At 40.9% G+C, this 15,110-nt stretch overlaps 1 long non-coding RNA gene across 1 annotated transcript; it reads right to left on the bottom strand.

The window, feature by feature from the left end:
• Positions 1 to 540: 540 nt before the first annotated feature.
• LOC134482984 (uncharacterized) lies at positions 541 to 5,709 on the bottom strand. Its single transcript, XR_010059765.1, has 2 exons — positions 4,843 to 5,709; positions 541 to 824 (listed from the first exon to the last, which is right to left on the bottom strand). It is a non-coding gene; the product is annotated as an uncharacterized LOC134482984 (long non-coding RNA).
• Positions 5,710 to 15,110: the final 9,401 nt, after the last annotated feature.

Below are 15,110 nucleotides of genomic sequence, written 5' to 3'. Positions count from 1 at the left end.
ATCCACATGAGAGCCTTTGTCTTAAAAAACCCAAGCCAACCCTCTTCCTTGACCCACCCAACCACAAATCCAAACCAAAACCAAACAAAAGGAAAACTTCAAAAAAGGCCTGGAGGTAGGCACAGCGATGGAGAGTTTGCCTAGCAAAACATGGCGCCCCATCTTGATCCCCTAGTTTAAGAAAACATGATCATTCATGGAGCTGAGTGTGCCAGTGTATGTACAGAATCAACCGTCGAGAGGCGGAGGCAGAAGGATTAGGAGTTCAAAATTGTCTTCTGTAACATAGTGAGTTCAATCTAGTCCCCAGGCTCTTCAAGACGGCTACCTCAAAAATTAATTTTTCTGTGTAGAAAACAATGCACAGGTTTACATGGCTGTTCCCAGCGAATGTTTCTATGGCCCCGTAATCCATCTATTAGTTTGAAATAGAAACGTGAAGGTCGTGCTTGTGATTTATGGGGGAAAAATATGACTTTAAATACTAGCTCTACTGATGGTTAGTTGTGCATTAGTTGTGATCATTAGACAAACTACTTAGGCGATCTGTCCTTTATTAATTTTATCTCTAAAAATTCTGGAGACTATGAAGACCCACATGTTAGGGTTATTGTTGCAATGCCTGACACATAGGAGGTAGTAAATTAGTGTTAGTTATTTTGATAACTTCAAAACTTCAAAAAGTGTAGCCATCCATCGTGATTTTGAAGAAGCACCTGTGTCAACAGTTTAACTAGGCAATGGCTGAATGGAAATGCACCCTGGTCTTTCTTCTTTCCATTCTCCTCTGACAGCAACAAGAACTCCTCATACTCAGCGATGATCTGAGAGGAAGAGGGAGGGAGAGAGTGAGGGTAAGGGCAGGCACAGTCTCAAGAGAGAGAGATGAGAAAAATATACTCCTGACATTCCCTTTCATGGATGACCAGTCCTGGGACAGCTCCTGGGGCCACTCTGAACCACTTGTCAGAGGAAATTACACAAAATAGCAGGAAATTCAATCACTTTCTGGGTTTCCTTGCCTTCCCACTTGGTCTCCTTACAAAGAACTACTTCATTTTTAAAAAGATCAGACTTTTAGAAGCAGATAAAAAGTGACATGATCCTATAAAATTTTTCTTTTTTTCCCAGGAGGTAATAGCACCATTTTAAACTCTTTTGGTCTGCTATGTCCACTGACAGACCCCTACTGCCATTGGCCACCAATTATTAGAAATAGCTGGATTTTGTTTGGCTGCATGTAAGATAATACTGGTAACTTGGTGAAGAATGACTTATCATTGGCTTGTCAAATAAATGCACACTTTGAAGAAGAGAGAACGAGCACACAGTCATAAGACAGCACCTTCACTTCCTTTTGAAAACTGTTTCTCCCTTAAATCACCAGCACTAATTACAATTGCTTTACTCTCCAAAGAACAGAGAGGCTCCCACATCAAAGACTACTGTGCTGGGAGCTTGCTTTCTTTTTGAGACAGGGACTCATGTAACCCTGGCTGAACTTGATCTTTTGATCTTATCATGAATCTGATTTTAAACTCCCAGTCCCCCTGCATTTACCTCTGGAGTGCTGGGGTCAGAGGCTTTCATCACTATGTCTGACCTGTACTTCAATTTTTATAATTGTAATGTCTGTCTGTCTGTCTGTCTGTCTGTCTATCTATCTATCTATGTATCTATGTATCTATGTATCTATCTATCTATCTATCTATCTATCTATCTATCTATCTATCTATCTATCATCTATGTACCTATATATTATCTATCTATCTATCTATCTATCTATCTATCTATCTATCTATCATCTATCTATCATCTATGTACCTATATATCATCTATCTATCTATCTATCTATCTATCTATCTATCTATCTACCTATCTATCATCTATTGTCTATGTATCTATCAATCATCTATGTATCTATCTATCATCTATGTTTTTATCATTTATCTATCATCTATGTATAATAATCTATCTATCTATCATCTATCTATCATCTATGTACCTATATATCATCTATCAATCATCTATCTATCTATCTATCTATCTATCTATCTATCTATCATCTATCTATATCTATGTATCTATCAATCATCTATCTATCTATCTATCTATCTATCTATCTATCTATCTATCTATCTATCATCTATGTACCTATATATCATCTATCTATCTATCTATCTATCTATCTATCTATCTATCTATCATCTATCTATCATCTATGTACCTATATATCATCTATCTATCTATCTATCTATCTATCTATCTATCTATCTATCATCTATGTATCTATCAATCCTCTATGTATCTATCTATCATCTATGTTTTTATCATCTATCTATCATCTATGTATCTATCAATCATCTATGTATCTATCTATCATCTATCATTTGTGTATCTATCTATCATCTATCTATCTATCATCTATGTGTCTATCATCTATCATCTATGTATCTATCTATCATCTATCTATCATCTATGTATCTATCATCTATCATCTATGTATCTATCTATCTGTCTGTCTGTCTGTCTGTCTATCTATCTATCACTACCTATCATCTATGTATCTATGTATCTATCTATCATCTATCTATCTATCTATCTATCTATCTATCTATCTATCTATCTATCTATCTATTTCCATCCATCCAACTTTGGAGAAGAACCAAAATGGTTTTTGAGCAAACAAACCGAATAACAGCTATAATGTGATACTATTTATAAACATACGACATAGATGTACAATTGTTTTTATGTTTGCATGTGGGTGTCTCTGTATGTGAACGTCAGACATGTGACTATGACTGAGTGTACACGTCAGCAGAAGCTTGAAGAAGCTCTTGGATCCCCTGGAGCTGGAGTTAAGATGGTTGCGAGCCAGTTTTCGTCTAGAAGTCGTTTGTATGTCTTGGGTGCTGGGAGCCTAACTCCGGTCCTCTGCAAGGGCAGCAAGTGCTCCTAACTGCTGAGTTGATTTTGCTTCGTGCATATAGAATAATTCTGTCACTAGCACCCGAGACCAATTATTTCTGGCTAAAAATTTAGATGTGATTATGAAGGGTCTGAAATGAGACTCCTTACACACGAGGCAGCAGACATCACCAGGTAGGGAAGAAGAAGATAGGTTTAGGGTTAATGGATACATTTGTATAATATACCTTTTTAGAGTGACTTCTTGTGTTACTTCAGTAACTTGAGTATTGAGTTAAAATATTTCAAGAGATAGTTCAGTCTTTGTGTGTCCCTGACACATTACAACTTGTCTCTAGAATAGATTTTACATGATATCCTAGAAACTTTTTCCAGAGGGTAGAAATACCCACTGCTGTGGGTGACTGTCCTCTAAGTCACAAAAATGTCATTTGGGGAAGTTAGGTGCACCTCCTTGCAAAAGAATTATCTCAACAGGGCTTGATGATGTTTATATCTCTCATGGAGGGAGGGGGAGCACTCTGAGATCCTCATCTGAGTACCCACATGCTCTGTGCCACCTGTTGTAAACAACACTACCTAAGTTGCACGTGACCCGAGGGATGGGGTAGAGTATATAGACAGGTGTGTGTGTGTGTGTGTGTGTGTGTGTGTGTGTGTGTGTGTTTGTGTGTGTGTGTTTCTTCTACATAGCTGGTAGCTGCAGGGAAGCCCTTATTCATCTTGGACAAAGGTTTTCCAGGCGTGGCCTGTTAGAGAGGGGAATATCCACATCCCTGAAAGTAGCCATTCACCAAAGCTCTGTAAAGAAGCATCACAAATTCATGGGTTTCCCGGAATGAGCTTTGGTGGGATCAGGCCTAGGTTTGCTCTTGATACCTTAAAAAAGGGGTAGATGCTTTTTACTTCTTTCCCTGGGAAGGAATTTTAACAACACCCATTTTAAAGGAAAGTCCTGTATTCATCTTTCATCAACAGTTTTCATCACTGAGAATTACTGAGAATCATGGGAAGATGGTTAAGGCACAAGAAAGCTTCTCTGAGGCCACAGCAAACAAACAAATGACACCTGTGGTGGTTTGAATATGTGTGACCCAGGGATCGGTGGCACTATTAGGAGGTGTGGCCTTGTCACACCTGTCAGGGTGGACTTTTGGGACCCTACTCTTAGCCACATGGGTGACCATCTGATCCTGGCTTCCTTTAGATGAAGATGTAGAGCTCTCAGCTCCTTCACCAGCGCCCTGTCTGCCTGGATGCTGCCATGTTTCCTGCCATGATGATGGTGGACTGAACCTCTGAACCTATAAGCCAGCCCCAATTAAATGTCCCTTATAAGAGCTGCCTTAGTCACGGTGCCTTTCCACAGCAGTGGGAACCTAAGACAACATCTATACAAATACATCTCCCAAAATACCTCTTTAGATCTAATATCCATAGTTCTTTTCAAATATCTTTGATGATGTTTATACCGCTCGTGGAGGGTTGGGGAGCACTCCGAAGAAGGTGTGGGATCCTCTATAGCTACAGTTATAGGTGGTCATGAGCCTACCAGTGTGAGTGTTGGTAACTGAACCAGGGCCCTCTGGAAGAGCAGCAAGAACTCTTAACCATTGAGCCACTTCTCCAGTCCTTGATTTAAAAAAAAAAACTCTCCTCTTCTCCCCCTCTAGCTTTGCTGATTTTCATTAAATTTTACTTGCTGAGAGCAGTACTTATAACATAGAAGGAACTGTAAAGATAAGGGTAGCGTTTTCTGGGTGAGATACTGCTTGCTTAAGTTTCTAGTGGAGATTTGATGCCTTTAGAATTCACTTAGCGAATTAAGACTGGTCCAGGGGAAAACTAACTCCTATTTGTAAGGTACTAAGTAAATAATTAGAAAGCATGGGACTTCTGAATAATGTTTACCTGTGGTTTGGAACATGGTGTTCCTATTTAAACATACTATTTAGCACGTGCTAGAAACTCAGTAAAGAACCTGCCTTGGGATTCCCCTCAGACACATCATCTCTGTGCGGTTCAGTACGCCCCTCCTGAAGTTGCTCGTTGGTTAGATGAGCCATCTGGTACAAACTGGAAAAAAAATTGTTAAGTAGCACATTTGATCCAAGTGTCTTTGACTCAGGTGTAATAACAATCTTAAAACATGACAGTGTAAATTAGCGAATTTGTTTATATGCAGTGTAGAAACGTAAGTGCACAGAAATGAATCCAAGGCCTCATCAAAAGACTGTTGATTTTAAGAGCCCTTCCACATGAAACTCCCGATTGCTCTTCTCTTTCTGCAGGGCTGGCTCACGGTGCTTGTGAAGGGCAGGCTGATAGTTCTCTAGACTGATCGGTGTGATGCTGTCTGAAGCTCGAGGGTTGTCATTTTGAGTGTGAGGTCAGACTCACTAGGGTGGGCTGTTATTTACTTTGCTAGGTTCAGAAGATTTCTCTTTAAACAGCAGCAAGACATCCTCAGTCTTAGTGTCTCTTCCAGTTGGCAAAACCATTCCTCCTTTCTAGCTCATTACCACAAAACAGCTCCAACCGTACTCTTTTCCGTTGTTGGTATCTTTTTTTCTTTCTTGAGCTGTGTGGCTCTCCCTTCCCCTTCTCTCATTGGCCACCAGCCTGAGAGGACAGAGGGAGCAGAAGCAGTGGGTAAGGTTTGAATGGCTGGATGATGGGATGACTTCCGGAGACCATTGCAGTCAGACAACTCTGCTTTATTGATCCAGAGGTTGGGTATTTAAGGGCAGTTGAGGGTACAAGTGGGAAGGGCCAATGGGTCATAACATAGTACCTAATTATGACATGTTCAGGAAAGGTTGATTGGTCATAATGTGGAACCTTATTATCATGTGGGTAGAAAGCCAGAGTTGGACTTGTGGGCTGACATGCAGAGAGCTCTGCACCAGGCCATTTTTCAGACAAGGCCAGGTACCTGAGCTTAGGATACTCTCCAAAAAAGGTCAGGCAGAGAAAGTGAAGCCTCCATTTTGCTCAGAGAGCCATCAAGACACGGAGGACTGCTACCCTAAAAGCTCTGTACCCCAATAGAGCTGCAGCAGCAGCTGGGACCCAGATGATGTAGTTTCTTATGAGACGTCACCTGTACTTTGACATTGAGTTGGCCAGCTTTTCAATCGGATCATTTTGTGAATGAATTTGACTTTGAAAATGGTCTGAACATTAATGAAATCCTCTTCCAAATAATATCTCCCTAGGGATAGTTTAAATATAGTTTCAAGACTCGCCAATTTCTCAATTGCCATTATATGAAGTTGTCAAAAACATATACTTTATATGAGCCACTATTCACACACAATGCTTCATTTTTGGGATAAGTTAGCGCGAGAGAAGTATTTTTTTTATAATTTTATAAAGCCAAAAATATATTTATACAGGATTCCTTTCAAGAGTTAAAAACATAAAGGCATGAGAAGGGAATTTAAATGTATGTTAAATAAAAAAATCATATGCATCTTTTCTACCAGAGAAAATGGACAGGTTCTCTCTTGCATATTGCTTATAGGCTACCATAAAAAAGCATATTTGGGCTTAGCAGAAAGGACGTTAACATGTTTATTTGTTAAAGGGAATCTAAACTTTGTTATCCCTGTATATGCATGTATAATTATGGGCGTTTACATGCTATTTGGAGAGATTTGAAATCAGAAGAAGATTTTGTGCAGTCAGAACATTCCCCCCACAGATCAAACTGACATGATAAGTCTTACACAGTCAAGACTTTTACCCACCAAGCCGTCTCACTGACCCTGTTAAAGGTAATTGAAAACACCTTTAAATATGTGTATATATAATATATGTATAGTGTTTAGAAGGAAAGTTAGATTAAGCAACTGTCTTTAAATTTTCCTTTGAGTTAAAGGTGACAGAAATGTGCTGGTTTCATTTTGATGTTAATATTCATGTATGACATCATCTGCTTTGTCATGATAGGCCCACATAGGGGATAGAACTAAGACAGATAATTTAGGAAGTTTTCCTGGTTAGTTTTTGCCAATTTGACACAAACTACAGTCACCAGGTTAAAGTTAACCTTCAACTGGAGAATTTTCTTTATCATATCATGCTTGTCTGTGGGCACGCCTAGGGAGCATTTTCTCGATTTATGATTATCATGGAAGGGCCCAGGACACTGTGGCCAGTGCCATGCGGGCAGGAGGCCCTGGGATGTATGAAGAAACAGGCTGAACAAGGCACAGGAGCAAGCTGGTGAGCAGTGTTCATCCATGGTGTCTGCTTCAGTTCCTGCCTCTAGGTTCCTTCCTTGGCTTTCCTTAGTGGTGGACCTGTAAATCAACTGAACCCTTTCTTCCCCTGTGTCGGCTTGTGTTTTATTACAGTAACAGAAAGACAAACTGGAACAGAGGGAGCAATTTCCCAACAGTTAACCGGAAACCCAACGTAGCAATGACTATCCTGGTACAAGAAGAAACAGCAATGTTTCCTGATTCTTCCCACTCAGCAGAGAGGCTGCCCTGTGCAATTGTATTGCTACCTTCTAGACCAGGAAGATATTCTGCCATAGCAACCCCCTGAAACTCAAACAAACCACAAGAACTGTTCTCTCTTCTCCCACTCTGGGTTCAGGAAGGAAAAAAAATCAAGTCTTTGTGTTATTATTACAAATGTATGCATTCGATTTAAACATATGTCATATTGTGGGTTTTTTTGTGTGTGTGTTACTGTCCCTAGATACTCAATATTTAATTCTCTTTTACCCACAAAATAATTCAGTAGGTGTGATGGTTTGTATAGGCTTGGCTCAGGGAGAGGTACAATTAGAAGGTGTGACCCTGTTGGAGTAGGTGTGGCCTTGTTGCAGTAGGTGTGTCACTGTGGGCATGGGTCATAAGACCCTCATCCAAACTGCCTGGAAGTCAGTCTTCTGCTAGCAGCCTGCAGATGAAGGTGTAAAACTCTTAGCTCCCCCTGCACCGTGCCTGCCCAGACACTGCCATGTTCCCATCTTGATGATAATGGAATAAACCTGTAAGCAGCCCCAGTTAAATGTTGTCCTTTGTAAGAGTTGCTTTGGTTATGTTGCCTGTTCACAGCAGCAAAACCCTAACTAAGACAGTAAGTGTGTCTTAGGTCTTAGCTAACTCTCCGCTGGCTTTTTATTAACCCCCAGGGACATTTGCACAAACATACACACGTGTGTGTATGTAGACATCACTGTGCATGCCCGCACATGCATGTGTGCATGTGTTTTTCATCTGTATTGTTTTCCAGATGTGGCCTGTTAGAGAGCGGAACACCCATACCCCTGAAAGCAGTCACTCACCTAAGCTCTGTAAGGAAGCCTCATGAATGTATTGGTTCTCTGGAGTGAGCTTTGATGGGATCAGGCCTAGGTTTGTTGTTGACTCCTTTGATGCAATTCTCAGGGATCAATCAGTTTATCCTGCTACCTTGAGGGATCCAGGGGGTGAGACTCATACTCTCAAGTTCTGTGTGTAAGCAACTCTATCCACTGTGCCATTTTATCAGCCCTGAAGTGAGATTTTTTTTTCCTGTCCCACACAGGCATTATGTTTTGGTTTTTTCCAACAAAACAGTATAAGCTATCGAGGAAAGTTCTACTGGGTTTTGTATGCTGATTACGCTATGTGCTTTCACTCCCTACCCATTGACTAACTTAACCTCACTGGGCTTTCTATTAGAGGCACAACTCTGCAGACCACGAATCCCTTGTGGCCCGTGTGTCTTTTTTGTTTTAACCAAGTGCAGGGAGCTTGGTAACCTCAGCCGCTGAACATCCTTTTCATCCTCCTCACTGTTCATATCTCACGGTTAAACGCACATCAGCACTGCCATTCAGGACCAACCAGGGCTGGAATTCTAGACTTTGAGGTCCCACAAGCTGTGGCTGGAGATAAGAAACTGTTAGTCTCTGAGGTCTGTTTTGCTGAGCACGTGGAAGGATATTTTTCTGCCAGTGGAGAAAGCGCATCCGAAAGCTTTATTTTGACTCTAAAACCGTCTCCTACCACTGTTGCTGGCTGTTACTTCCTTTCTGTTTTGGAGCATTGTGCAATCATAAATATTTTTTCTCATACCCGAATGACTTATTGTTGAGTTTTTAACACTTTTGATCTTATTAAGAATACATATGTTCAATGTAGAAATATGAGGTTTGTTTCTCTGGACACTTTCCATTTACTTCTCTGTGACCGACGAGTGTATAATTACTGTCCGTGTAGTGTCCAGCTAGGTTTTAGATCAATATCAGATAATTTCTCACATTTTATAAATGCCTGTGTATATATATATTTCTATATGAAAATATATATACATATATGTGTGAGCTTAGATATTTCATTCTATAGTGGTTTCATACCTATATTCATTGGTATGTCATCATCGAGGTCATTTTAAATATACCCATTTAAAAAATTATAGAAAGACACAATATCAGAACTGAAAGACAAGGCAGTATAAGCAGTTATAATTTCATTATCTTTACAAAATAAGGCAGTGGGGTCTAGTGTGGTCACAGCACATAAGTTGGTGTGTAATATAGCACCACATCATGCATGCATCCTGCATATATATATATATATATATATATATATATATATATATATATATATATCAACATACCTACAGGTAAGAGATACACAAGTTATAGATAAAGTACAGAAACGGATACAATACCGATGGAGGTTTTACAGAAAGTAACATGGGATGGGAGACAGAGACAGCAAATCCTCCCAGAATAAGAATGAGGACAGAAACTTAGACTCAGAGTTGAAACTGCCTATGCACATGCTAGGCAGGAAGGACTCGGGAACTTTCTGTAGAGCTTTGGTGACTTGCCCAGGAGGAGACATGACTTCTACACAAGTGAGGAAAGATTCAGATTGAATTGTGTCTATTGAGGAAGCCTGGCTGTCACAGGCGCTGCCTTCCACAGGACAAAGGGAAGAAGGCAAGTTGTACTGGATGGAGAACAACAGATACATCCGGGAGATGAAGAGAAGCCACAGCAGTCCTGATGTCACAGGGTGTGCTATCTGAGTGGTGGCAAAGCTGCACAATGGTGTGGGGTTAATAGAAACTGGGTTTAGCTCTGAACCTCTTGTGCTTCAGAAGTAGAAAAATGAAGATAAAGTCTTTGGACATTTTATCTGTACAAGCGTTTTGAGTCTTTTCGAGATTTTTTTTTTAAGTTCAGGATAAAATGATGAAAGGGTTTTGTTCCTGCATATAAATAATTAATACCTATAGAACTGGGACATTAGATTCTATAAAACAATGCTTTGAGACCTTGGACAACAGGCAGATGGGACAGTGGTCATAGACACATAGTGTCCTGGAGCAGTTTTTTAAGCAGCTAGATGGAAAGAAACAGCGCTTGGTGGTTTTTATGAATCAAGGAAACAGACTCTAGTGTTCAAGGAGTTCAGAGGGAGCATGGCAGCTTGAGCCGTGGGTCAGAGAACCTGAGAGAACAAAGCCGTGTGAGCAGACAGCTGAAGAGAATGGAATTTACTCCTGATAATAACAACTTCTGAGGGTCAGGAGGGACAAGAGTCTGTACCCACAGTCAAAGTAGAGAGAGATAATATCACAAGAGAGAGTAGATGGGATTCACAGACAGATCATTCTGATATAGGTGGAGAGGAAAATTTTTTGTTTTTTATTAACTTGAGTATTTCTTATATACATTTCGAGTGTTATTCCCTTTCCCGGTTTCCGGGCAAACATCCTCCTCCCCCCTCCCCTTCCTTATGGGTGTTCCCCTCCCAACCCTCCCCCCATTGCCGCCCTCCCCCCAACAGTCTAGTTCACTGGGGGTTCAGTCTTAGCAGGACCCAGGGCTTCCCCTTCCACTGGTGCTCTTACTAGGATATTCATTGCTACATATGGGGTCAGAGTCCAGGGTCAGTCCATGTATAGTCTTTGGGTAGTGGCTTAGTCCCTGGAAGCTCTGGTTGCTTGGCATTGTTGTACTTTTGGGGTCTCGAGCCCCTTCAAGCTCTTCCAGTTCTTTCTCTGATTCCTTCAACGGGGGACCTATTCTCAGTTCAGTGGTTTGCTGCTGGCATTCGCCTCTGTATTTGCTGTATTCTGGCTGTGTCTCTCAGGAGCGATCTACATCCGGCTCCTGTCGGTCTGCACTTCTTTGCTTCATCCATCTTGTCTAATTGGGTGGCTGTATATGTATGGGCCACATGTGGGGCAGGCTCTGAATGGGTTGATCATCCATCTTGAGTTTCATTTGTTCTAGGCATCTAGGGTAATTCAAGCATTTGGGCTAATAGCCACTTATCAGTGAGTGCATACCATGTATGTCTTTCTGTGATTGGGTTAGCTCACTCAGGATGATATTTTCCAGTTCCAACCATTTGCCTACGAATTTCATAAAGTCGTCGTTTTTGATAACTGAGTAATATTCCATTGTGTAGATGTACCACATTTTCTGTATCCATTCCTCTGTTGAAGGGCATCTGGGTTCTTTCCAGCTTCTGGCTATTATAAATAAGGCTGCGATGAACATAGTGGAACATGTGTCTTTTTTATATGTTGGGGCATCTTTTGGGTATATGCCCAAGAGAGGTATAGCTGGATCCTCAGGTAGTTCAATGTCCAATTTTCTGAGGAACCTCCAGACTGATTTCCAGAATGGTTGTACCAGTCTGCAACCCCACCAACAATGGAGGAGTGTTCCTCTTTCTCCGCATCCTCGCCAGCATCTGCTGTCACCTGAGTTTTTGATCTTAGCCATTCTGACTGGTGTGAGGTGAAATCTCAGGGTTGGTTTGATTTGCATTTCCCTTATGACTAAAGATGTTGAACATTTCTTTAGGTGTTTCTCAGCCATTCGGCATTCCTCAGCTGTGAATTCTTTGTTTAGCCCTGAACCCCATTTTCTTTTTTTTTTCTTTCTTTTCTTTTCTTTTTTTTTTTTTATTAACTTGAGTATTTCTTATATACATTTCAAGTGTTATTCCCTTTCCCGGTTTCCGGACAAACATCACCCTCCCCCCTCCCCTTCCTTATGGGTGTTCCCCTCCCAAACCTCCCCCCATTGCCACCCTCCCCGCATAGTCTAGTTCACTGGGGGTTCAGTCTTAGCAGGACCCAGGGCTTCCCCTTCCACTGGTGCTCTTACTAGGATATTCATTGCTACCTATGAGGTCAGAGTCCAGGGTCAGTCCATGTATAGTCTTTAGGTAGTGGCTTAGTCCCTGGAAGCTCTGGTTGCTTGACATTGTTGTACTTTTGGGGTCTCGAGCACCTTCAAGCTCTTCCAGTTCTTTCTCTGATTCCTTCAACGGGGGACCTATTCTCAGTTCAGTGGTTTGCTGCTGGCATTCGCCTCTGTATTTGCTGTATTCTGGCTGTGTCTCTCAGGAGCGATCTACATCCGGCTCCTGTCGGTCTGCACTTCTTTGCTTCATCCATCTTGTCTAATTGGGTGGCTGTATATGTATGGGCCACCTGTGGGGCAGGCTCTGAATGGGTGTTCCTTCAGTCTCTGTTTTAATCTTTGCCTCTCCCTTCTCTGCCAAGGGTATTCTTTTTCCTCATTTAAAGAAGGAGTGAAGCATTCACATTTTGATCATCCGTCTTGAGTTTCCTTTGTTCTAGGGATCTAGGGTAATTCAAGCATTTGGGCTAATAGCCACTTATCAATGAGTGCATACCATGTATGTCTTTCTGTGAGTGGGTTAGCTCACTCAGGATGATATTTTCCAGTTCCAACCATTTGCCTACGAATTTCATAAACTCGTTGTTTTTGATAGCTGAGTAATATTCCATTGTGTAGATGTACCATATTTTCTGTATCCATTCCTCTGTTGAAGGGCATCTGGGTTCTTTCCAGTTTCTGGCTATTATAAATAAGGCTGCGATGAACATAGTGGAGCACGTGTCTCTTTTATATGTTGAGGCATCTTTTGGGTATATGCCCAAGAGAGGTATGGCTGGATCCTCAGGCAGTTCAATGTCCAATTTTCTGAGGAACCTCCAGACTGATTTCCAGAATGGTTTTACCAGTCTGCAATCCCACCAACAATGGAGGAGTGTTCCTCTTTCTCCACATCCTCGCCAGCATCTGCTGTCACCTGAGTTTTTGATCTTAGCCATTCTCACTGGTGTGAGGTGAAATCTCAGGGTTGTTTTGATTTGCATTTCCCTTATGACTAAAGATGTTGAACATTTCTTTAGGTGTTTCTCAGCCATTCGGCATTCCTCAGCTGTGAATTCTTTGTTTAGCTCTGAACCCCATTTTTTAATAGGGTTATTTGTTTCCCTGCGGTCTAACTTCTTGAGTTCTTTGTATATTTTGGATATAAGGCCTCTATCTGTTATAGGATTGGTAAAGATCTTTTCCCAATCTGTTGGTTGCCGTTTTGTCCTAACCACAGTGTCCTTTGCCTTACAGAAGCTTTGCAGTTTTATGAGATCCCATTTGTCGATTCTTGATCTTAGAGCATAAGCCATTGGTGTTTTGTTCAGGAAATTTTTTCCAGTGCCCATGTGTTCCAGATGCTTCCCTAGTTTTTCTTCTATTAGTTTGAGTGTGTCTGGTTTGATGTGGAGGTCCTTGATCCACTTGGACTTAAGCTTTGTACAGGGTGATAAGCATGGATCGATCTGCATTCTTCTACATGTTGCCCTCCAGTTGAACCAGCACCATTTGCTGAAAATGCTATCTTTTTTCCATTGGATGGTTTTGGCTCCTTTGTCAAAAATCAAGTGACCATAGGTGTGTGGGTTCATTTCTGGGTCTTCAATTCTATTCCATTGGTCTATCTGTCTGTCTCTGTACCAATACCATGCAGTTTTTATCACTATTGCTCTGTAATACTGCTTGAGTTCAGGGATAGTGATTCCCCCTGAAGTCCTCTTATTGTTGAGGATAGCTTTAGCTATCCTGGGTTTTTTGTTATTCCAGATGAATTTGCAAATTGTTCTGTCTAACTCTTTGAAGAATTGGATTGGTATTTTGATGGGGATTGCATTGAATCTGTAGATTGCTTTTGGTAAAATGGCCATTTTTACTATATTAATCCTGCCAATCCATGAGCATGGGAGATCTTTCCATCTTCTGAGGTCTTCTTCAATTTCTTTCCTCAGTGTCTTGAAGTTCTTATTGTACAGATCTTTTACTTGCTTGGTTAAAGTCACACCGAGGTACTTTATATTATTTGGGTCTATTATGAAGGGTGTCGTTTCCCTAATTTCTTTCTCGGCTTGTTTCTCTTTTGTATAGAGGAAGGCAACTGATTTATTTGAGTTAATTTTATACCCAGCCACTTTGCTGAAGTTGTTTATCAGCTTTAGTAGTTCTCTGGTGGAACTTTTGGGATCACTTAAATATACTATCATGTCGTCTGCAAATAGTGATATTTTGACCTCTTCTTTTCCGATCTGTATCCCCTTGATCTCCTTTTGTTGTCTGATTGCTCTGGCTAGAACTTCAAGAACTATATTGAATAAGTAGGGAGAGAGTGGGCAGCCTTGTCTAGTCCCTGATTTTAGTGGGATTGCTTCAAGTTTCTCTCCATTTAGTTTAATGTTAGCAACTGGTTTGCTGTATATGGCTTTTACTATGTTTAGGTATGGGCCTTGAATACCTATTCTTTCCAGGACTTTTATCATGAAGGGGTGTTGAATTTTGTCAAATGCTTTCTCAGCATCTAATGAAATGATCATGTGGTTCTGTTCTTTCAGTTTGTTTATATGATGGATCACGTTGATGGTTTTCCTTATATTAAACCATCCCTGCATGCCTGGGATGAAGCCTACTTGATCATGGTGGATGATTGTTTTGATGTGCTCTTGAATTCGGTTTGCCAGAATTTTATTGAGTATTTTTGCGTCGATATTCATAAGGGAAATTGGTCTGAAGTTCTCTTTCTTTGTTGGGTCTTTGTGTGGTTTAGGTATAAGAGTAATTGTGGCTTCATAGAAGGAATTCGGTAGGGCTCCATCTGTTTCAATTTTGTGGAATAGTTTGGATAATATTGGTATAAGGTCTTCTATGAAGGTTTGATAGAATTCTGCACTAAACCCGTCTGGACCTGGGCTCTTTTTGGTTGGGAGACCTTTAATGACTGCTTCTATTTCCTTAGGAGTTATGGGGTTGTTTAACTGGTTTATCTGTTCCTGATTTAACTTCGATACCTGGTATCTGTCTAGGAAAT

This window comes from Rattus norvegicus, chromosome 18, assembly GCF_036323735.1.
Source record: "Rattus norvegicus strain BN/NHsdMcwi chromosome 18, GRCr8, whole genome shotgun sequence".
NCBI lineage: Eukaryota > Metazoa > Chordata > Mammalia > Rodentia > Muridae > Rattus > Rattus norvegicus.
This window is presented reverse-complemented; position numbering and strand designations above follow the sequence as displayed.